Source organism: Rutidosis leptorrhynchoides, chromosome 11, assembly GCF_046630445.1.
Source record: "Rutidosis leptorrhynchoides isolate AG116_Rl617_1_P2 chromosome 11, CSIRO_AGI_Rlap_v1, whole genome shotgun sequence".
NCBI classification, from domain to species: domain Eukaryota; kingdom Viridiplantae; phylum Streptophyta; class Magnoliopsida; order Asterales; family Asteraceae; genus Rutidosis; species Rutidosis leptorrhynchoides.
In genome coordinates this window covers 113866281-113891323 of record NC_092343.1, presented here as the reverse complement: position 1 = coordinate 113891323, position 25043 = coordinate 113866281, and positions in this window count along the sequence as shown.

Sequence of the window (25043 nt, the reverse complement as noted above, 5' to 3'; positions counted from 1 at the left end):
CCCAGCTGAGGGCTGCCAAGGATGAGCTTGCCCGGGTGGTAGGGGAGAAGGATAAGGAGGTTGCTGTCGCTGTTACTGCCAAGGAGGCTGCCCTGGAAGAGTGTAAACGATTGCGGGGTGGTCTTCCTTCTATTTTGAGGAAGGCTATCAATTCCTCCACCGTGAAGTCACCCTTTCAGGCTTATTTGGATAGCTTTGGGGCGGCCAATTTTACCCACGCCGTTAGGCTGATGCAGAAGCATCATGTTAGTGGGGTCGTCTCCTTGCATTAGGATATAGCCTGGAAGGTTAATCCGGCTGCTGCGCAGGAGCTCCAGGCTGCTTAGAAGGCCTTGGCGGAGATCCGTTTTGGCAGTTTCAAGGATCTTTGCGTCGATGATGGTACAACCTTGCAGCAACTCTTAGATTTTAATTTTTAGTTTATTGTACTGCACATTGTCGTGTATTTTTGAAGAAACTTGTAATGAAGTCACGTGTAATTAATGAAAGTTTAATTCCAAGTATTTTGTGTCGAATTTTCTTCAGTTGAACTAGTTCATATCTTCATATGTAGGTCTAGACTACACTTGTATTAGTTTTGGCATGTATGCAGTCACGCGTGTTTATGCCATCTACTCATTGGCCGTTTATCAGTATAAACTTGTACCGACGTGGGCTAGACAATCACCTCTTAAGGGGGTACAAAATAACTTGCATGGGACTTATGTAGATGCCAGAGTTCGTCTGCCGCTAGCCGGTTATTATTATGTGAACATCGTTGTAAATAACATAATGACTAAGTTATTGTAAACAGTAAAATTCTTTTATTCATTCCTTAAAAAGGAGAAACTGATGTGAAGCGAGGTGTATATAAAATAGTTTATATTTTACTAGAAAATACTATTAAATACGATACAATTTTACACAAGATATTTATTTATTTATAGAATGGATATACTTAAACCTTGCTACAACACTTATAGGCAGTGTACCTAATCGTACAGTAGTGTAGTTTTTAGTAAGTCCGGTTCGTTCCACAGGGAAATCTTTAAACAAAGCTCAACGCTATATTAGTTTACTTTTATAAAAATACAAATATATATATAGGTAATATTATTATTATAAAGGGGGGTTTTTACCGTTTAATGACCAGTTTGTCGATTTTAAGACTTTAGTCGCAGTTAAAACCTAATGTAAAATATAAAATAAATACAAGACTTAAATTAAAGCGTAAAGTAAATAATGATAATGAAATTGCGAATAATAAAAATGCGATAAAATAAAATTGCGATAATTAAAAAGTACGATAATTAAAAGTGCGATTAAATAACAAATAATAAAAGTGCGATAATTAGAAGTGCAATTAAATATAAAATAAAGGAAATTAAATATGAAATAAAAGAATTATGCTTATTTAAACTTCCGTAATCATGATGTTTGACGTGTTGATTTTAGTTTTATGCCCATGGGTTAATTGTCCTTTGTCCTGGATTATTTAATATGTCCGTCTGGTTTTTGTCCATAACAGTCCATCAGTCATAAATATAAATTGCAAGTGTCCTCATCAAATTATTCTTATACCCGAAGATAAATATTCCAACTAATTGGGGATTCGAATTGTAACAAGGTTTTAATACTTTGTTTAATGAATACACCAGGTTATCGACTGCGTGTAAACCAAGGTTTTACTACTTTGTTAACAATTACACCAATTACCCTTGAATGTAATTTCACCCCTGTTTTAATTATTCTAGTGGCTATTAATCCATTCCCGTGTCCGGTTAAATGAATGATTATTCGTACATATAAATACCCCGCCCATCGTGTCCGATCGAGTGTATATGGTAATTTATAGGGACGCCCAATTGTAAATCTTTATATTAACATTAACAAATTTTCATTTAGTTAAACAAATATAAAGCCCATTAATAGCCCATAGTCTAATTTCCACAAGTGTCGTTCTTTTGTCCAAACCCCAATTATGGTACAAAGCCCAATTACCCAATTTTAGTAATTAGCCCAACATCATGATTACTTCGTTTTAAATAAGCATAATTATAACTTAGCTACGAGACATTAATATAAAAAGGTTGAACATAACTTACAATGATTAAAAATAGCGTAGCGTTACACGGACAGAATTTCGACTTACACCCTTACAACATTCGCTAACATACCCTTATTATTAGGATTTAAAATTAAAATTAAAATTAAAATATAAATTATATATATATATTACTCGTATGAATGAGAAGAAAAAAGATATGAAATTTGATCAGAATTCGGTTGGCTTTATAGCCAGAGTTGAAAATTGGGGCTCCGCGACTCGCGGCAAAATGCCCTTCAATCTCCGCGAGTCGCGGAGGATGTATTTACAGCTCACACCCTTGGAGTTTCTTGCTGCCGACGGTTTTAATAATATATATATAATATATATATAATTAATATAATTAATTATATATTATATTATATTTATATACATAGTTAACTTGTAATTTTTAGTCGGTTGCGTCGAGCGTTAAGAGTTGACTCTGGTCCCGGTTCCGGATTTTCGAACGTCCTTGCGTACAATTTTATATTTTGTACTTTGCGTTTTGAATCTTGTACTCTTGTAATTTCGAGACGTTTCTTATCAATAATTGGAACCTTTTTGATTGTCTTTTGTACTTTTGAGCTTTTTGGTCGTTTGCGTCTTCAATTCGTCGAATCTGTCTTTTGTCTTCACCTTTTATTATTTAAACGAATATCTCTTGTAAATAGAACAATTGCAACTAAAAGCTTGTCTTTCTTGAGGAATAATGCTATGAAATATATGTTCGTTTTTAGCATTATCAAATATTCCCACACTTGAGCGTTGCTTGTCCTCAAGCAATATCGTCTTGAAATACTAGAATCACTTCTTTATTCTTCACACTTTGTACATCAGTGATTTCTATACGGCGGTATAAACAATGGTAGTAACGATATGGTTTACAGTCCCACATGACTATAAAAATTTAGATCCATTAAGGAAATTGGATCTTTATGAAAACATTTGATCTTTTGAAAATTAAATCTAGTTTTTACCCTAGATAAGTTTTCCGGAATAACCCTTTACCGGTGTTTGCAAAATATTTTTGTGGGTTTGGTGGGTTTCAGATTTGAAAATTTTAGCTCAAAACTTGCGGTTTTGTGTCACCCACTTGCTAACCTTGTATTTGGAAAGCAGCACGTCCAGTTTACTTGTCCCGTATATTACCTTTCGGTAAACTACCGTCCGGTTGTAAAGGAAAGCGTTGAACAAGCAACTGTTAAGGCAATGTCCCGTGACATGCTTTTGATTATGGTCTATAACGTGTCGGACGCAATTACTATCCTTGGTAGGAGCAATAGTAAAGCTCACCCTTATAATTTGTCGGTTTGACACAAGGTCCTGTCTTTGACCATGTTATGCAACCACCGTTCTTACGGTTGACACCCGATTTAGTTCAGGTGACCTAATGAATTCCAGGTGAATTCCTAGGATTTTACATTCAATGGTAATGAACGCATTGAAAATAGGGTTTTCAGAAAACAAATCGGTTTATAATTTTGATCAAAATATTTTCTCGTTTAAGCTCGAGTTTAGATATCATTGAATTCCATGAGTTTGTAATTCTCAATCTTTAAGGTCAATCACTAGGATTGAGTAATATCAGTCTTAAAAGCTGATTTTTAATCTTTAAGGAGATTATCCTTTCTGGGGATCTGATTCATTAGTCTTATCCAGCTAATTTGCATGGTGCCCCCCATTGTACGAGATAAATCCTTCTCATGGTTAGGATAAATCTGACCACTTGGCGACCCTGTTTAATGCTGAGGTCCGTGGATTTCCTGCTGATTTTAGTGATGACTTTTCTAGATTTTTCGTCAACCTACAGCTGGTCTGGACGACAACTTCATGACCTAAATCAAGAAGCGCGTTTCTTTTTCGGAAGACTTTACTTCCTTTTAATGATGGAATTGATTCATCGTGTAGATCCATCTCTTCTTTTCTTTCATCGGGTAAAACAGTTTAGTTTAGTTCAAAGCAAAAGTATTTTCAGTTATTTGTTACAGATATATGTGACATATGTTTAAAATAACTTGGTAAATTTTCCCACACTTGGCTTTTTATTTTTCTTTTTATCGTCCTCTATTCCATTTTAAATGAATTTTGACATTTTAGTTTGTTTCTCAATTTATGTCCTTTCCGAGGTAACAATAATTTCGGTGTTAAAACCTAGTTTTATCGTTCATAAATTTGTATAAACATGATTTTGAATTCATTTAATTGAAAATTTTGAAAAATTTTACTAGAATTGGGTAGTCAGTATATAAGACTAGGGCTGTTCTTTTTTATCAGAGAGCACTAGATTCTAATACAACTACTGCTTTACTAGTATTTTTAATGGTAACCAAATGTTTAATATAAAAATTTTAAAATCCGAAAGAATTTAACCCCTTCCCACACTTAAGATCTTGCAATGCCCTCATTTGCAAGAAATCAGTAATAATTTAAATTATTGAGGGTGATTTGTGTGAAAATGATTAAATTTTTACCAAAGTTTCCAAATATATTGGCGTTTGTTTGCTGAATGATAAATGGTGCACATCATTTGTTCATTCCGTCTTGTTGTTATTTCACATGTATTTTGCATCTTGTCGTCAAAATTAGTTGCTTTTGCTGAACTTAATGCCAGTCTTTGAAAATGCGTTGTTTTACCCTGTTGTGTACATAAGATAAACTGCAAACATATATACATATTTTTGAAGTTTGGTATATTACCCCACATTCAAAAATTATTAAAGTCTAAGAATAAAAGTTAGATAATTATAAAAATGATTACAATATTAACAAAAGTATTAAACATATCAATAATTACAAATTACAAAATAAAAAAAAAATAAGTATACTAAGGATGATATTGGTACCAATAGGGGTTCCAGGCATAACCATAAGTGCTATAGAATGCTTCGGCAGGGTCATACGTAGGATATGGTGGCTGCATCTCTATCGACCAAGGAGGGAAGACGGGTTTCGGTGTAGGAATATAGTTTCTACCTATATGTTGGCAATGCGCTATGATCTGGTTCTGATGAACTTGCCAATCTTCAAATGCTCTCTGTCTAGCATTTTCGTATTCCTGAGAAGCTATAAACCTATGCATTTCTTGCATCTCATTCCCCCCTCCTACATTACCTTGCTGCTGGTTTCTCTCTACCTGTGGATGTCTACCATTGTATCGTACTGCGGCGTTATTTCGCCGCTTCAAAACTTTCGCACCATGGTATACATTTAAACCTATAGTGTCGCGGGGTTCCGGCTCTTCTACTAATAATCCCCCCCGACTTATATCCACACCGAGATATTCACCAATCAAAGTAATAAAAATACCACCTCCTATTATGCTATGTGGACGCATCCCCCGAACCATAGCTGATAAATAATAACCCACACAATATGGTATACTTACAGCGCTCTGTGGGTCTCGAATACACATATGGTAAAACAAATCTTGTTCATTTACTTTTTCTTTGTTCTTACCCCTCTGTGTAATCGAATTAGCTAAAAACCTATGTATTACTCTTAATTCGGCTCTATCTATATCCAAATAAGAGTAGTTTCCCCCTTTGAAACGGTGATGGCTTGTCATTTGACTCCACACACCGTGTGTATCAAAATTCTCATCTATCTTTCTACCATTTAGTATCAATCCTCTACAATCGGCAGACGCTAATTCCTCAGGCGTATATATACGTAAAGCCTGAGCCATGTCCAGTAAAGACATGTGGCGCATCGAACCGCCTAACAAAAATCTAATAAAAGAACGATCGGTTAAACTAGCTACCCGATCATTCAACTCTATACTACATAACAACTCTTCACACCATACTTTATATACAGGTCTGCGTATGGTGAATAAACATATCCAGTCATTAAAAGAAGAATTACCATACCTCTGTACCAGTAATTCCCTAATTGGCCCGGCCAATTCTACAGCTTCCAAGGGTCCCCATTCTATGACCCTTGGTACCTCAACAACCTTAGAGTGAAGAGTATGCAAACCCCGTTGATATTTTGGATAATCTATCCAAAGTCTGTCAAATCTCAGGTTCGGGTGCAACTCTTCCAAATGCATATCGGAAAAGGTCATGACTGGATGAGGTACATCCTGCTTGTAGTAGTTATCTACCTCCTGTTGTTCCAAATTCTCAGCAGGAGCATGGCGGGCTTGGGATGAAGATTCACCCCTTTCATTCTGCAAAACACATCAAACACAAATTTTGTGCATCCAAATATGCATTAGTGTCAGCAAAATCATCAATCAAAATAATTACAATGACATTATCAATTTATATCAAACTTAAGCTCATTTTCACATTTTTATCAAATCTATACTTTTTTCAAATAAGCATATACGAAAATTTTCGCCAAGTTCATAAGCATTCAACTCAAATAACATGTCAAAATAATCATTACTAGCAAATAAACAAGTCTCAAATGGCATTATCTTTCAAAAATCAAGTTCATGAATTTTGGACTTGAAAAAGTCCACTTTAATTCTCAAAATCATGTTTAGGCTCAAAGTTTGGATCATTTAACTACCTAGACATGTTACACTACTCAATTTAGCAACAATTCATGACAAAAATCGGCCATAATCTGTTTATATCAAAAAGCCCCAAATTGCTCAAGAACACAAACCCTAGATTATTCAAAATTTGAAGTTTAAGGCTTCTAATCATGTTAAACAGCATCAATCTAGGTTATACAAGCATAATACATAAACAATTTAAGTCTAATTACACTAAAAAGCATCAAAATCAAATTGGGGAAAAATAGCTCAAGAACACCTAATTTCGAATTAATGGTGTTTAGGTGTAGAAATTTACCGTTTTTCTTGAGTAATTCTTAGATATCATCCTTCTCAACATGATTTTAGCAAAAAATTTGGTGATTAACGGTTAAAAATTGAGATTTTTGGGGGTGATTTTCGGTGGTTTTCGGGTTCTTTTTCGCTGTTATTTTGGGGTGTTTTTGTGTTTTTGAGTATACTGATCGTTCAGCTATTTTTATTTTTTTTCTGTGTTTTGGTCCCTCCGCGAGTCGCGGAGTTTGCTCTTTTTTTTTTTTTTTTTTTTTTTTTTTTTATAATCTTTAACTTATAAAACAATTAAGAAATTAATTTTAAAATTTTGTTTCCCTTGTTATTTAGGACGAGGTCGTTTCGGATCGATGTCCTAGTCCGTCCTTCGACAAAATTTTAAAATTTGTCTTTTTGTAGCGATTGTTTTAAAAGCTAAGATTTTTGGGTTTTTTAAATGTTTTTGGCATACTTTAAATTAATAAGATTAAAAATAATGATAATAAAAGTTCTCGTCCCTCCCTTGGGTAAAGCAATTTCGGTTCAAAGACCTAGTCTTCAACTTACGACGAATTTTAAAAATCATATTCTTAACTTAATGAGATAAAGTAAATTTTTGTTTTTAAATTCACACAACTTAAATATAAAATTCAAAATTAATAAAAAAAATAATCACACCAAACTTAAAATTTGAAATGCATAAAATTAAAAATTCATATTTTAAAAATTAAAAATTCACACCAAACTTAATTTAAAAATTCATATTATAAATTCATACCAAACTTATATTAATTTTTCAAATATTTACAATTTTAAATATATTGTTTTTACAAAGTTTACAATATTAATTTAAGATTTAAATATTAATTTTTAAAATATGGTAGAAATAAAATTAAAAATCTTTTTGTCTTTTTATCCCACTTTAATCAATCAAATATTATCAAAAATATGCGCCCCTCTTTTCGGTAAAGTAATTTCGGTTCCAAGACCTAATTTAACTCATGACGAATTTTTGAAATATTTTGGGTTGATTGATTAAAGATATTTATACCTTAAGAATAAACGTTAAATTTCGCAGTGATGTAATAAATTTTTGAATGATATCAATAATTTCGGTCGCCAAACCTAATTTTATTTAATACCAATTTAATACTTTTTAGCGAACAAATTAGCGTTTATTATCAAAAGGTTAAAAATAAAAATAAAAACTATACAGACATACCTGTGAAATAGATTTCTTAGTTATATGATCTATTATATTCATAAGATAGTCGGTTTAATTGGTTTTCCATGGCTGCATAGGCGTAACCTCGAGCATTCATTGTCTTTTCTTCTAAACATATGAACGGTCCGTCTCTGCATAAAGTAACAAATTCGGTATTTGAATAGGTTTGATTATTTGAACATTTACCTCCATGTGACCATTTTCCGCATTTGTGACATCTTTCTAGGTGTCGTGCTCTTCTTTTCGCTGCGGATTTTGATTTTCCTTTACCAAATTGTAACTTATTATCTTCGCATCTGGATCCTTTTCTAACTCCGTCCATTCTTTCTCTGATTACTGATACTAATTCACTCGGTAGTATATCATTATTTCTTTTAGTGATCAAAGCGTGTAGCATTAGACCATGGTTTAGTTCACAGGCAGTCTTCATTTCGTAAAAACCTAAAAAAAAATAAAAATTCAGAATGGGGGGAGAAGACTAGTTCTTTAGGGTCTGCTAGGGAAAGACCATACGTGTTCCATTTTCGAGAACTACACGAAAACAGACAATCTAACTCTAACAGAAATACATATTATCCTTTAAAGACTTGATTCTCCCCACACTTAGTTAGCTGTGGTGTCGAAATTGTGATTAACTTCGTTGTCAACTTCCATCGGACCATGTATGTAATGTTTAACTCTGTGACCATTAACTTTAAATTCAATCCCATTTGAATTTATCAATTCTATCGTTCCGTATGGGAAAACTCTTTTGACTATGAATGGTCCAGACCATCTTGATTTCAATTTTCTAGGAAATAGCTTGAATCGTGAATTGAAAAGAAGAACTCTGTCTCCTTCTTTAAATTCTTTTGAACTTCTGATTCTTTTATCATGCCATTTCTTTGTTCTTTCTTTATAGATTAACGAATTTTCGTATGCTTCATGTCTTAATTCTTCTAATTCGTTTAGTTGACTTAATCGTAGACGTCCGGCTTCATGTAAATCAAGATTACATGTCTTCAAAGTCCAAAATGCTTTGTGTTCAATTTCTACTGGAAGATGACATGCTTTTCCATAAACAAGTCTAAAAGGTGTGGTTCCAATTGGAGTTTTGTAGGCTGTTCTAAAAGCCCAGAGTGCATCCTCCAATTTAATGGACCATTCCTTCTTATTTGATCCTACGGTTTTCTCTAGAATACGTTTTAAAGCTCGGTTGGTATTTTCAACTTGTCCACTTGTTTGTGGATGATATGCGGTGGAGATTTTATGAGTTACTCCATATCTTTTAAGAACTTTCTCAAGTTGATTGTTACAGAAATGAGTACCCCGATCACTTATTAAAGCTTTCGGTGTTCCAAACCTTGCAAAAAGACGTTTTAAAAAGTTGACTACAACTCGTGCATCGTTAGTTGGGAGAGCTTGTGCTTCCGCCCATTTAGATACATAATCAATGGCTACGAGTATATATAGATTATTATGAGATTTTGGAAATGGACCCATAAAGTCAATACCCCAAATGTCAAATACTTCACATATTTGGATGACATTTTGTGGCATTTCATCACGTTGACTTATTCTTCCGGCCCTTTGACATGCATCACAGGATTTGCAAAGAAGGTGTGCGTCTTTGTAAATTGTAGGCCAATAGAATCCAGCTTCATAAACTTTTCTTACTGTTAGTTGAGGTCCATAATGCCCTCCTGTTGGTCCTGTGTGACAATGGTTTAAAATTTTACTAGCTTCATCTCCAAATACACATCGGCGTATTATTCCATCGGGACAACTTTTAAACAGATGTGGATCTTCCCAGAAATAGTGTTTTATATCACTGAAGAATTTCTTTCGTCTTTGGTACGATAATCCTTTTTCAAGGAATCCACAAACTAAGTAGTTTGCATAGTCTGCAAACCATGGGATTTCTTTATAATCTATCTTCAATAGATATTCATCAGGAAAGTTGTCTTGTATGGCTGATTCATTTAGAACTTCTAATTCGGGATTTTCAAGACGAGAAAGATGATCAGCGGCGAGATTTTCTGCTCCTCTTTTATCTCGGATTTCAATATCAAACTCTTGTAAGAGTAAGATCCAACGGATTAATCTTGGTTTAGCATCTTGTTTTGAAAATAGGTATCTAAGAGCAGAATGGTCGGTATAGACCACCGTTTTTGCTAGAACGAGATATGATCAAAATTTGTCAAAAGCAAAGACAATAGCAAGGAGTTCTTTTTCAGTAGTTGTATAGTTCGTTTGTGCTCCTTGTAACGTCTTACTAGCATAATATATAGGTTGAAATCGTTTTTCAATCCTTTGTCCTAAAACGGCTCCCATTGCAAAATCACTTGCATCGCACATTAGTTCAAATGGTAGATTCCAATTTGGTGTTATCATGATCGGTGCATTAGTGAGTTTTTCTTTAAGAATATTAAAAGATTTGATACACTCATCTGAAAAGATGAATGGCGCATCCTTTTCTAAGAGTTTATTCATAGGAGTGGCAATTTTAGAAAAATCTTTTATGAAACGTCGGTAAAAACCGGCATGCCCTAGAAAACTCCTAACTCCTCTAACATTGGTGGGATGTGGAAGTTTAGCAATTACATCTACTTTAGCTCTATCCACTTCAATTCCTTCTTTTGAAATTTTATGTCCAAGAACGATGCCTTCTTTAACCATGAAATGGCATTTCTCCCAATTAAGTACTAGATTTGATTTTTCGCATCTAATTAGCATTCGTTCCAGATTAACTAGACATGATTTAAATGTATCACCGAAGACTGAAAAATCATCCATGAATACTTCCATGCATTCTTCTATCATGTCGTGAAAAATCGCCATCATACACCTTTGAAAGGTTGCAGGGGTGTTGCAAAGTCCAAATGGCATTCTTTTGTAAGCAAAAGTACCATAAGGGCACGTGAATGTGGTTTTCTCTTGATCTTCGGGTGCTATTGGAATTTGAAAATATCCGGAAAATCCATCTAGAAAACAATAGTAACTATTTCCGGCTAATCTTTCCAACATTTGATCTATGAAAGGTAAGGGAAAGTGATCTTTTCTGGTGGCGTCATTTAATTTTCTATAATCAATACATACACGCCATCCTGTTACAGTCCTAGTAGGAATAAGCTCATTTTTCTCATTTGTAATGACAGTCATGCCACCCTTCTTAGGTACGCATTGAACTGGGCTTACCCATGGACTATCAGAAATTGGATATATCAAACCTGCATCTAGCAGCTTAATAATCTCTTTCTTAACTACATCTTGCATATTAGGATTTAGTCTTCGTTGGCGTTGCACATACGTTTTATGACCTTCTTCCATAAGGATTTTATGTGTGCAATACGAAGGACTTATTCCTTTAATATCATGAATCTTCCATGCAATGGCTGGTTTATGAGCTTTCAACACAGAAATGAGTTGTGATTTCTCATTTTCAGTAAGAGAAGACGATATTATTACAGGTAATTCAGATTCACCATGTAAATAAGCATATTCCAAATGGTTTGGAAGTGGCTTTAACTCTAATTTCGGAGGTTCTTCTATCGATGATTTATATCGATATCTGTCTTCTTCTTTTAGCATTTGAATTTCTTCTGTTGTTGGTTCATATCCATTAGCTATAAGTGTAGCTAACATTTCAGCTTCATCAATTGGTTCATTACCTTCTCCTAAAGAACATTCTCCTGTTCCTTGTAATTCTGGAAATTCTTCTAATAATTCTGCATGTGCATCTATAGTTTGAATATAATAACATGTATCATCTGCAGATTGTGGTTGTTGCATTGCTCTATCAACTGAAAAGGTAACACTCTCATCCTCTATACTTAGGGTCAATTTCTTACCGAACACGTCTATCATTGCTTTAGCCGTGTTTAAGAATGGTCTTCCTAATATGAGAGGAACTTGAGAATCTTCTTCCATGTCCAAAACAACAAAATCTACTGGAAATACTAAAGTACCAACTTTAACTAGCATGTTCTCCATTATCCCTCTAGGATATTTTATTGATCTATCGGCTAGTTGTATGCTTATTCTGGTTGGTTTCAATTCTCCAAGGTCTAGTTTAGCGTATAGTGAATACGGCATTAGATTTATACTAGCACCTAAGTCTGCCAATGCTTCTATTGAACTAAGACTACCCAGAAAACATGGAATTGTGAAACTTCCTGGATCAGATAGTTTTTCTGGTATCTTATTCAACAGCACTGCTGAACAATTAGCATTCATAGTAACAGCCGAGAGTTCTTCCATTTTCTTTCTATTCGTGATTAGATCTTTCAAGAATTTAGCATATCTTGGCATTCCTGAAATCACATCAATGAAAGGAAGATTTACATTTAACTGTTTAAACATATCCAAGAATTTGGATTGCTCGGCTTCAAGTTTTTCTTTTTTCATTTTACTCGGGTAAGGAAGTGGTGGTTGGTATGGTTTAACATAAGGTTTATCCTTAACTGTGTTATCTTCATTAACCTTTTCAACTACCGGTTCTTTTTCCTTATCTTGATCAGGTTGTGGTTCTTGTGGAGTAGGAATAGTTTCATCAGAAGTTACAGGTATTTCAGGTGGTTTAAGTGTTGTACCACTTCTTGTGGTAATAGCTTTAGCTGTTTCATTCCGGGGGTTAGCATTTGTATCACTAGGTAGACTTCCCGGTTTTCTTTCACCTATTAACCTTGCTAGGTTACTTACTTCTTGTTCCAGATTTTGAATAGAAGCTTGTTGATTTCTAAATGCTTGAGCATTTTGTTCATTAGTTTGTTTCTGAGATGTGAAAAACTGCGTTTGAGTTTCAACTAGCTTCGTCATCATATCTTCTAAATTCGGCTTTTTATCATCGGTTTGTTGTGGTGGTTTGTTTTGAAAATTCGGTCTTTGCTGATTGTAAGTATTATTGGATACTTGTTGATTGCTAGGACCTTGTTGGTTGTTGTATGGAATATTTCGGTTATAATTCTGGTTTTGATTGTAAATCGGTCTTGGCGGTTGATAATTATTCTGATAATTATTTCCAGGCCTTTGGTTTATGTATGAAATATTCTCTCTTTGTTCCATTGTTAATTCAATACTGAGACAATCTTTTGTCAAATGTGGTCCTCCACACTGCTCACAACTAATTCGTATTACATGAATATCTTTAGTCATCTTTTCCATTCGTCTCTCGAAAGCATCTATCTTTGCCGAAATGGAATCTAAGTCATGGCTAGAATCGGCTCTAGCTGCTTTAGATGATCTAATGATATCTTTTTCTTGGTGCCACTCATGTGAGTGGGAAGCAGTATTATCAATAATTTTGTAAGCATCAGTTTCGGTTTTCTTCATAATAGAACCACCAGCTGCTATATCTATGTCTTTTCTTGTAGTGATGTCGCATCCTCGGTAGAATATTTGTACTATTTGACAGGTGTCTAAACCATGTTGCGGACATCCTCTTAATAACTTTCCATATCTTGTCCACGCCTCATATAGAGTTTCATTTGGCTTCTGTGTGAACGTAACAATTTCTGCTTGAAGTCTTACGGCTTTAGATGCGGGAAAGAATTGTTTAAGAAATTTGTCAACTAAAACATCCCATGTATCGATCGCCCCTTCAGGTAACGATTCCAACCAATCTTTGGCTTCTCCCTTTAAAGTCCAGGGAAATAACATGAGATATATCTGTTCATCCTCCACTTCTCGTATTTTAAATAGTGTGCAGATCCTATTAAAGGTACGTAGATGTTCATTTGGATCTTCCTTCGGCGCACCACTAAATTGGCATTGATTAGTCACCATGTGTAGAATTTGTCCTTTGATTTCATAATCTGGCGCATTAATGTCTGGATGAGTAATTGCGTGACCTTGGCCAGTGCGTTTAGCTCTCATTCGGTCTTCCATACTTAAAGGTTCCAGATTCTCCATAATTGAATTTGTTGACTCGGTATCACTAGATGATTCTGATTTAATGGTTCGTTCCTCAACAATCTCTGTTTGAATGATTGGTGGTTCCGGAGGAAAGTTTAGTGGTTCAGGATCTACGAACCGTTCCTGAATATTTTCCGGATTCTCAATTGTGAGGTTGGGTTCAAAAAATGGATTATCGGAAATTTGAACTGAAGTACTTGGTCGACTGGATGACGATTCTAAAGAAAAATCAACGGCGGTTATATTTGTTAAACGATGTCTTGATCGAGTTACAGGTGGTGAACGTACAAAAGGTGATGAACGTCTTGCTCGGTGCATTCACAGAATATCCTATTAGTTTTAAAAAGGAAAGAAAAATTATAATAAGTTATCCAATCAATAGACTTTTCTGATTTTGCCCACGTTTCGAATAGCCAAAAGATGCAGCAGAGGGGCAGGATTCGTTTGGTCTCAATATAATTGAGGACTGTTTGGCTCCAATAACCCGGTCCACGTACAAATCCAACTATTACTACGAACCAGAAAATTTTGATGTCTATTAATTTAACCACTCAAAATAAATTTTCGTAATTTTAAGAAATTTAGATAAGAAGTAGAAAAAAAAAAATCTATGTCCTAAAAACTAGGATGGCGAGAAATAAGAAAGACAAAGAGTTCGTCGAAAAAGGTTGAAAAAGAAAAAAAAAAAAATGGTTGAAAAATAAAAGGTGACGGAAAAATAAAAGAAACTTATCAAAACTTAAAAATACTTGACTAACCTAACCTTATTACTACAACTAACTTAAAATTATAATCGCAAATTGAAATTACTAATTGGAATGATAATTGGTACATAGTAAAAGGTGTCTAAAAATATTAAAGCTTACAGGAAAAACTAAATTCCAAATGGAAATAACTTAAAAAGAAACTAAAACTTAAAAAGGCGTCGCAAAATTCTAAAGCACCTAAATCTTAGTCTAAAGAAAAAGCACTTAAGGAATTCTACGGCAAAGCCTAAAAATATAGGAGTAAAAATAACTATAGCAAAAACTAAGTTTAAAATTAAATATGAGCTAAAAAATACAAATATTACGCTACAACGATTAAAAAGGTACAAAATATAAAAATATACAAAAAGTTGTAAAAAGTACAATTTTTATAAAAATATTATTTTTATATTATTTATTTTATTAAACTACTAATTTTATAATTTAATAAAACTAATTTAACTAAAATATATAAATAAAAAGTAAAAGTAAAATTAAAACTAATAATAATAATAATAATAATTAGGTTTTAATAATAATAATAATTAAAAATAACCCGTAATCAATGCTTGATTAGGGTTTTTGTCCGTGTGTCAGAAGGTCTCCGCGAGTCGCGGCAATTAAAGAAGAAAACCCCGCGAGTCGCGGGGTTCAGAAATTCAGTTGACAGGTAGTAATTTTTACGCGTTTTCTTAATTTTTTTTTTTTTTTTATGTTTTCTGTTTTCTATTTTTAATTAAATAAAAGATATTTAATAAAATTTATATTTTTATAAATTAAAATAAAGATAAAGAAACTTATAAAACTTAAATATTTAACAAAATCTTAAAAATACTTATATTTTTGTTTTTTCTTTTTATATTTTTAAAACGTATTTTTACAAAAGCGAATTTTAATAAAAGTAAACAAAAAATCTTTTTTTTTTATATTAGCGTTGCGCTTCCGGCTTTTAAGAGTTTTCCCCGGCAGCGGCGCCAAAAATACTTGATGTGAAGCGAGGTGTATATAAAATAGTTTATATTTTACTAGAAAATACTATTAAATACGATACAATTTTACACAAGATATTTATTTATTTATAGAATGGATATACTTAAACCTTGCTACAACACTTATAGGCAGTGTACCTAATCGTACAGTAGTGTAGTTTTTAGTAAGTCCGGTTCGTTCCACAGGGAAATCTTTAAACAAAGCTCAACGCTATATTAGTTTACTTTTATAAAAATACAAATATATATATAGGTAATATTATTATTATAAAGGGGGGGTTTTACCGTTTAATGACCGGTTTGTCGATTTTAAGACTTTAATCGCAGTTAAAACCTAATGTAAAATATAAAATAAATACAAGACTTAAATTAAAGCGTAAAGTAAATAATGATAATGAAATTGCGAATAATAAAAATGCGATAAAATAAAATTGCGATAATTAAAAAGTACGATAATTAAAAGTGCGATTAAATAACAAATAATAAAAGTGCGATAATTAGAAGTGCAATTAAATATAAAATAAAGGAAATTAAATATGAAATAAAAGAATTATGCTTATTTAAACTTCCGTAATCATGATGTTTGACGTGTTGATTTTAGTTTTATGCCCATGGGTTAATTGTCCTTTGTCCTGGATTATTTAATATGTCCGTCTGGTTTTTGTCCATAACAGTCCATCAGTCATAAATATAAATTGCAAGTGTCCTCATCAAATTATTCTTATACCCGAAGATAAATATTCCAACTAATTGGGGATTCGAATTGTAACAAGGTTTTAATACTTTGTTTAATGAATACACCAGGTTATCGACTGCGTGTAAACCAAGGTTTTACTACTTTGTTAACAATTACACCAATTACCCTTGAATGTAATTTCACCCCTGTTTTAATTATTCTAGTGGCTATTAATCCATTCCCGTGTCCGGTTAAATGAACGATTATTCGTACATATAAATACCCCGCCCATCGTGTCCGATCGAGTGTATATGGTAATTTATAGGGACGCCCAATTGTAAATCTTTATATTAACATTAACAAATTTTCATTTAGTTAAACAAATATAAAGCCCATTAATAGCCCATAGTCTAATTTCCACAAGTGTCGTTCTTTTGTCCAAACCCCAATTATGGTACAAAGCCCAATTACCCAATTTTAGTAATTAGCCCAACATCATGATTACTTCGTTTTAAATAAGCATAATAATAACTTAGCTACGAGACATTAATATAAAAAGGTTGAACATAACTTACAATGATTAAAAATAGCGTAGCGTTACACGGACAGAATTTCGACTTACACCCTTACAACATTCGCTAACATACCCTTATTATTAGGATTTAAAATTAAAATTAAAATTAAAATATAAATTATATATATATATTACTCGTATGAATGAGAAGAAAAAAGATATGAAATTTGATCAGAATTCGGTTGGCTTTATAGCCAGAGTTGAAAATTGGGGCTCCGCGACTCGCGGCAAAATGCCCTTCAATCTCCGCGAGTCGCGGAGGATGTATTTACAGCTCACACCCTTGGAGTTTCTTGCTGCCGACGGTTTTAATAATATATATATAATATATATATAATTAATATAATTAATTATATATTATATTATATTTATATACATAGTTAACTTGTAATTTTTAGTCGGTTGCGTCGAGCGTTAAGAGTTGACTCTGGTCCCGGTTCCGGATTTTCAAACGTCCTTGCGTACAATTTTATATTTTGTACTTTGCGTTTTGAATCTTGTACTCTTGTAATTTCGAGACGTTTCTTATCAATAATTGGAACCTTTTTGATTGTCTTTTGTACTTTTGAGCTTTTTGGTCGTTTGCGTCTTCAATTCGTTGAATCTGTCTTTTGTCTTCACCTTTTATTATTTAAACGAATATCTCTTGTAAATAGAACAATTGCAACTAAAAGCTTGTCTTTCTTGAGGAATAATGCTATGAAATATATGTTCGTTTTTAGCATTATCAGAAACATACATAGATTCTGTTATTAGGAGAAAAAAGACATAAACATCAAGATAACCATGAGTTGAAGTGATCAGTTTCAATCACGGTATCCATCTAAATCTCAGTTGTTGCGCTTAGCCACTTTTGTTTCCTTCAACCGCTGTCTTGTCTCGGTTGGAGCTCTCACAGCTTTCAGTCCTAGAACGTTTGGGTGTCGGATTGAAGGGTTCAGCCGTTTCGTATACACCATTAAATGGTTTCTCCCATCCTGGTCGGTGACGCCAGCCGGCAACTGCCTTCTCTGCCTTACTGACGATGACTGGATTTTTACCATTGAAGTGTGCTGATGGGGAGAAAAAAGGTAGCCTTTTAAGATCAGATACACGTTTTTACTCCATGACATGTGGTGTCTTCCATGATTCAGCACATTGCCTATCTCGAGTGCACTCGTTCCCGGGGAAAGGGTGTCGTGTGGATTGAACCATTACCACACCTCGCCGGGTTGGGAGTTTGAGTATACCATGAGCGGTAGCGGCTATTGCACCAAACTTCCTGAAGAACTGTCTTCCCAGTATCACATTTGTGGCAGTCACAGATTTGACGACATAAAAGTCGATTACTTCACTACGGAGGTAGGGTTGAGTACCCACCATGACCGTTGCCTTGAGTTTACCTATGGGCTCTTCATTGGAACCCGTGAACCCATAAATGACAGCATTAGATTGTCTCATCTTCCTTTCGACATACTTTGGGAGCTTTGAAAGGCAATGGGCATACAGGACTTCAACTTCACTTCCCGTGTCGGTGTATATTTCGCTGACCGGTAACCCATCTATCAAGCCGGTAATTACTACATGTTCATCCCTAGAGTGTCGCGCCGGTAGTCCCGGGATGTAAGACCCAAATATTTACGGTACATAGAGTTAAAATGATGTACGTATAGTGGGTGAGGCTTGGTATAAATTATAAACTGACAGACTGTTTTAAGCCTCGTACGCGCCGCGCAGGATGGAGGGTGCGCGCCGCGCACACTGCCTGGCGACAGTTTTCTGTCTTTTTCTATTTTGAGTTAAATGAAGGGCATTTTGATCTTTTCACTTGAGGACGGATCTGTGGACATATTGGTAGATTTGGATCTAACTTTGGATCATTTTCACATCCACAAACACTCTCATCTATCTTTTAGAGAGAGAGGGAGATTCCTAGAGAGAGATTTGGGGTTTTGGAGAAGAAGAAGCTTGAATCGATCAAAAGCTCGAGTGTTAAAGTTGTTCACCTAGTTCCTAGCTACGTTTTGGTTGTTGTGGTAAGTTCTAACTCCGAATTTCAATGTTTGATTTGATATTCAAAGTTAGGGTTTGAACTTGAATTGTAGAGAAACCCATTTAAACTCTTGAAGTGAGTTCATTGATGCTTGTAATCGGGTTTATTGTTGTTGTTGGTGGGTTTTGGGTTAGAAACTGACTTGGCCATGATTAGGACTTGTAATTGGGTTTAATCACTAGGTTTAGTGATTATGGAAGTGTTGGAACCCATTTTAGTGTATTTGAAAGACTAATTTTGAAATAAGTCAAAATTAGGGCTTATGGGGGATTTTGAGAAGGATAAGTGTTTAACACTTGTGATTGGGTTAAATTGGCATATTAGGACCATTGTCACTAGTGTTAGTGATTATTGGTTAGTTTGGGCGAGGTTTGTGCTTGGAAGTGTAATGGGTCGAAATTGCACTAAGTGTCAATTTGTGTTGGTTTGTAAATCCACTCTAAATGTGTTGTTTGTATTGTGATAATGTGTGACGACCCGACAAAATCTTCATTGACGGTGCCGTCAACTTAGGTCCCGATACGTGGTCGTAAGTCTTTAAAACAACGTTTGACCAAAATATGTCGTATTCATTTCAAATGTAAAGATGTTTCAAAGTTTACAAGAGTACTTTAACAACTAGATACGTTACAACGTTTAAAGTACAAATGAAACCTATGCGACACAATTTAATGTAAAGTCAAAAGACGCTCCATGTATGCATGTATACTCGACATCCAAGCAAGTATAAAAATAGAGTGCGAAAGCATGTATCACTTAGCATTCAAGGACCTGAGAAAACATATAGAAACTGTCAACGAAAAACGTTGGTGAAATCATAGGTTTAGTAAGTATATTGTATCGAACCACAAGATTTAATATAAAGTTGATTATCCAAATCGTTTGCATTCCAAAGTTTTTATACATTCGCGAGCACCCAATTATCAAGACTTAAATGTTTTACGAACCCCGTTATCATAGTGTTAGAACCTACACTATACCCGAAAATATATTTCATCCGCTGACGGTAGCGAACCGTCCGAATGAGGGCGCGTCAAGCCCGTATGGATCCACACAACATAAGTTCACGTTTGCACCCTACAAGTGTAACTAATGATAATTGAATTGAGGTTTTTTGTTCTAACTCGCATGTAGAATGTTTGTTTCTGTACTTGTGTTCAAAGTATAAAAGTATAAAACGTATATGTTTCTCATCCCATGATTTAAAGAATAAAAGTTGTTGAAAAGATAGGACTATGATCTCACCTTGAGTGCACGAGTATAAAGGTACTTCACAAAGTAACGTGTGCAAGAATGAATTCTAGTCTTGACCTAAACAAGTAGGTCGTATCAATAACGGTAAAACACAGTCGGTCAAAGTTGTTCAATTAGTCATATGGCTCGTTACGACTCGATTATATAGCATGTGAATCAAGTTGTCAAGTTTCATGCAAGAATCAAGTATAAGGGAAAGGTTATAACGATTAAACAAAGTATTGGTTAAGTATGAATAAAAGTCAACTTTGGTCAAGTCAAAGTCAACGAAAAAGTCAACACGTTCGGGTCAGGTCTCAGACAATATTTCTGAGCTAGTTAATCATATATGAGCATGTTAGAACAAGTTACATGTTAATCGGAGGTGCGTAGCATAGTTAGAATTTAACGTGAAAAAGGAAATTTAAACAGCCCCCAAACACGGCAAACGCCGCGCCGAAGGATTGCCGCGCCGCGCCAATTGGTGTGAACTGATTACTGGGCTGTTTCAAATGTTTAAGTCTGGAACCAAAATTCACCAATTCACAAATAACGAATCGTAAACATTCAAAACATGTATCTCATATCGTTGGAAAGGTAATTTAATGAGGAAAACAACTAAACACATTTCATTAACCAAAACCAACATTTACGATAATCGAAATCTCATCGAATGATCATTTAATGCTCACTATATAATGTTTCAAGCTCATAAATGCAAATAATTATTCGGGAACTTAACACACACATATAATACGCCATTTCGTAGGTAATTATGCATACAATACTACTAAACACTTATAAACAACATTGCAAAGCATTTAATGCATCAAAATTCACATTTAAGGCTACCAAACCCTAACCAAAAATCATAAATTCATCAATCATGTTATTGGAGTCTTTCCAAGTCAACCTACATACCAAATCGAAGCTAGTGATGCTAGTAACTCATTTAAGACATGAACTTTTAATATCTAACAATATTTAAACAACCAAATCTCAAGATCAAACTAGTCATTTTTCAAGTTTAAGCTAGTTACACCAAAATGACAAGAACAAGCAAATAAATCACATATTCATGTTAGACTCGAGCCATAGACACTAACTAACACTTTTATAAGTCAAAAACAAGGAATCTAGAGTTTTTAGAAAGTTACCCAAAAGAGATGAAGTTGGTATGGAATCGAAGAGGAAGATGCAAGGATTCCAAATATGTAATTTGTTTTGAAGAACGCTTGCTAGATCGAATTTAGATGATGAATATTTGATTTGGGTGTTTGAGAGCAAAAAGTGGAAGTAAAAAGAAGATGGGGAGGTGAATGAATGAGTGGAGGAGAAGAGTTTGACTAGTTGACCTAGTCAAATCTTTGGTCCCTTGGCAAGTTTAGTCCCTCGAGTTTAAAAGCGGGTGCATGAATTAACCAAATGAATTACCTTAAATACGTAGAGTAAACGAGAGATGTTATAATTAAATAACGGACTTAAAATAATTAAACGGAAAGTAAACGGAAAAAGGCTGGTTGTTACATAATGGAATAGGTACTTTCCATTGGCGAGTTGCGGATTATTTGGTAGCACTCTTTAAGACGACAAGGTGAGTGTTAATATCCTATGTGCATATGTATGTGTAAGATGGGTGCGGGTCGGGTGAAGTGGTTCTCGGTTATAGAGCTCACTTCAAATATAGGTGGATTTGATGGACTTGCGTATAGGTCTAATTGGCACGGTTGTGCATTTTGGTTGACCACCTTTGGTGAGGTGCACACTTTGTTTATACGTTATCACATGTGTTTGTGATGTGGATTATATAACCCCAATGGCAAAGGGTTGGTATTGAGTTGTGATTGGACAACCCCGATGATGTGGATTTGTATAATCCCGGGACCGTGGGTTTTGATTTGGGAAGTGAATCATGTGTGGATACGGATTCATGATGACGCGTGTAGTTCGGTCATCTTATTGAGGTAGTGATCTCGTGTGGTTGCGGATTTACTAAGGCTCGTGTAGTTCGGCCAACCTCGATGTTGTTGTGTTATTGAAGATAGTAGTCTCGTATGAATGCGGATTTACTAAGGCTCGTGTAGTTCGGATAATCTTCATTTGGTATTGGGTAGGGATGGCAAAAAAGCCCGAACCCGACGGGGAAAACCGAAACTCGACATAATTGGGCCGGGTCTAGTCCGGGTCTACGGGTCTCGGGCTGGGTATGAGACGACCCGTCCTAATCCATAAAGACGAATACAATAACATATGATTACATTGCGAGGTATTTGACCTCTAAATGATACATTTTACAAACATTGCATTCGTTTTTAAAAGACAAACTTTCATTACATCGAAAGTTGATAGGCATGCATAATTACATACCATTTCATAATTTCCAAACTATAAATGACCTAATCTGTCATTTATTTAATAATAATCTTTATTGAACTCAACGACTTGAATGCAACGTCTTTTGAAATATGCCATGAATGACTTCAAGTAATATATTTAAAATGAGCAAATGCACAGCGGAAGATTTCTTTAATACCTGAGAATAAACATGCTTACAAGTGTCAACCAAAAGGTTGGTGAGTTCATTAGTTTATTATAAATAATCATTTCATAATTTTAATAGACCACAAGATTTCATTTTCAAATAATATGCCGGACTGCTCACAGCTAAAAATCATTCATATGAAGAACACCTGATGAAAATACGGAAAGTGCAAAACAATCTCACCGGTGGTACCTAATGCAATGCAAAAATTTCTCACCGACGGTAGCTAATGCAATGCAAAAATTTCTCACCGACGGTAGCTAATGCAATCTGTATAGAAATTGAACCACGGAATTCAAATAATTCTATCATAGAATGTAGTTCATGTACCTGTGTCTATTTCGTAAAGCATTTATAAAAACAACGAATGTATTCTCAGTCCCAAAAATATATATTGCAAAAGCATTTAAAAGGGAGCAAATGAAACTCACAATACTGTATTTCGTAGTAAAAATACATATGATGGCATTGAAAAAGTGCAAGGTTGGCCTCGGATTCACGAACATATATTAAGTATATATATTTATATATTGGTCAATATCTGTCTAACAATTTAGGTCAAGTCGTAGTGTATCACAATCCTAATGCTCGAGATCGATATGCAAAAGTCAACAAAAGTCAATTTGACCAAAATGACTATAAAAATCAAGACATTTTTATTATATAACATTAATAGTCGTTTTATATATTTAAATATATTTATCATATTTTATTAAAGTAAACATTACAAGTCATTTATTAATAAAAATTTATATTAAAATTTTATATATGATAAAAATATGCTTTTATATATCTTAAGTAATATAGTTTATATAGTTCACTTAATATCATAAAAATATAGTAGTATGTATTATTATATTACGTGTGGTAAGAATATCTTTGTATCACATATTTATTTGATAAGATAATATTGATAATAAATAAAAAGTTGTATTATTTTGTAATAATAATAATTATTATTATTCTACTAATAATAATAACAATATTTATATTTACTAATGATGATAACAATTATGATAAAATGATAGTTCTAATTATGATAATTTTAATAATAACGATACTTTTTAATAATAATATTTTTTATAACAATAATAATTCTAAAAATGATAATTTTTAATAATAATACTAAAATGATAATAATAATGATATTTTATAATAAAAATGATAATTTTAATGAAAATGATAGTTTTAGTATTAATGATACTTTTAATAATAATAATGATGATAAAAATAATGAAAATGATATTTTTATCTAAATCAATATCATACAATATTTTAATTTCATCATGATACTTATAACCGTTATTTCCTAATCGATTTGTTTAATAGCTTTTAGTCCTCTTTTAAATCGCATTTATAATAATGATAATAATAATAGTAATTATAATAATTAGATGATACTAATATTAGTCTTAATGATAATGATAATAATAATAATAAATATTATAGTAATATTAACGATAATACTAATAATTATGATAATAATAATAATAATAATAATAATAATAATAATAATAATAATAACAACAACAACAACAACAACAACAATAATAATAATAATAATAATAATAATAATAATAATAATAATAATAATAATAATAATAATAATAATAATAATATAATAATAATAATAATAACGATGGTATTAATAATAACAATAACTATTTTAATTATAATACTTATATTGATAACGATAATGATAATAATAATAATAATAATAATAATAATAATAATAATAATAATAATAATAATAATAATAATTAGATAATAATAATAACAACGATAACAATAACGATGATAGTAATAATAATAATAATAATAATAATAATAATAATAATAATAATAATAATAATAATATTAGAATTAATAATAATTCAGTTGACCATATCTTTTAATCCGTTCATCTAAACCACACGATTTCTAAATGAAAAGTTATTAATTTTTCGTCAGCTTTCCAACAACATGCATATCATATACCTTATCTCAGTAGCATATGTATTAAATTCATGATTTATCATAAACTATTTAATGACAAAAATAAGCATACAAGCATGCATAATCATATATACTCGAGCACTAGTCAGAGATACACTATTAATATATAAAAGATAAGATATGAATGCTCACTTATCAATATTGTGATTCAATATTGCAGGAAAGTACGTAGACACAACGGAGATGATAAACACTAGTTTGACCTCACGAACAATACCCTCGAACAATACCCCTAACCTCCATAACTATAACCCATAATTTCCTTAGCTCTATCCCGCTCGAAAAACCCGTTTT